Below are 652 nucleotides of genomic sequence, written 5' to 3'. Positions count from 1 at the left end.
ATGGATTTATTATCCATTCATTTTTTTCGTTAATGAGACATGGGATAAATCAAATATAAAAGTTCTTCGTCTGTTGTTGCAGTCAAATTACACATGAACAAAGCCTAACTACATGTTCATATTTTTAGAAAGAGCTCCCCAATCCCCCCAATCTCCACAACCCCCCCAAAAAAAGTGGACTTAGCTTATGACAACAATTTCCCTCCCTCGCTGTTGTCAGTATTATTAACAGCACAATGGAGAGGTTGAGTGGTATATTAAATCGCTAACGTTTTGCATTACAATACCTATCATAACTGTGAGGATATGTTGATGTTCTCTGTTAGTGTGTTGTTGATACGTAATAGATGTTAAGTCATTGTTGCAGTTATTTTAGTGTTTAACATAAGCTTCGTGATCAAAGAGAATCATAAGATGCTGATGGAGTTGTAACACCGTCGTTTATTCTTTGTTTGTTTGTTCTCTGTCTCCTCCTTCTCTCATGTTGATAGACTTAAAGGACTAGATAATATAAAGACTTAAGCGATAGATAATATTAATTCTGGAGGTCATGATGATTTTAGCACTTAATTTCTTGTACGCCATGGCGCCGTGCTGCCACTTCCTGCAGATATGAAAATATGTTTTCAACTTGATAAAGGGATATCGTACG

The 652-nt window shown here is 36.0% G+C and overlaps 1 protein-coding gene across 1 annotated transcript in view; it reads left to right on the top strand.

Moving 5' to 3' along the window:
- The window catches only part of LOC119590691 (hematopoietic prostaglandin D synthase-like), a gene marked incomplete in the record, with an annotated part of 4,239 nt that overhangs the window by 902 nt on the left and 2,685 nt on the right, over positions 1–652 (top strand).

The sequence above is a fragment of the Penaeus monodon genome, chromosome 27, assembly GCF_015228065.2.
Source record: "Penaeus monodon isolate SGIC_2016 chromosome 27, NSTDA_Pmon_1, whole genome shotgun sequence".
NCBI lineage: Eukaryota > Metazoa > Arthropoda > Malacostraca > Decapoda > Penaeidae > Penaeus > Penaeus monodon.
This window is presented reverse-complemented; position numbering and strand designations above follow the sequence as displayed.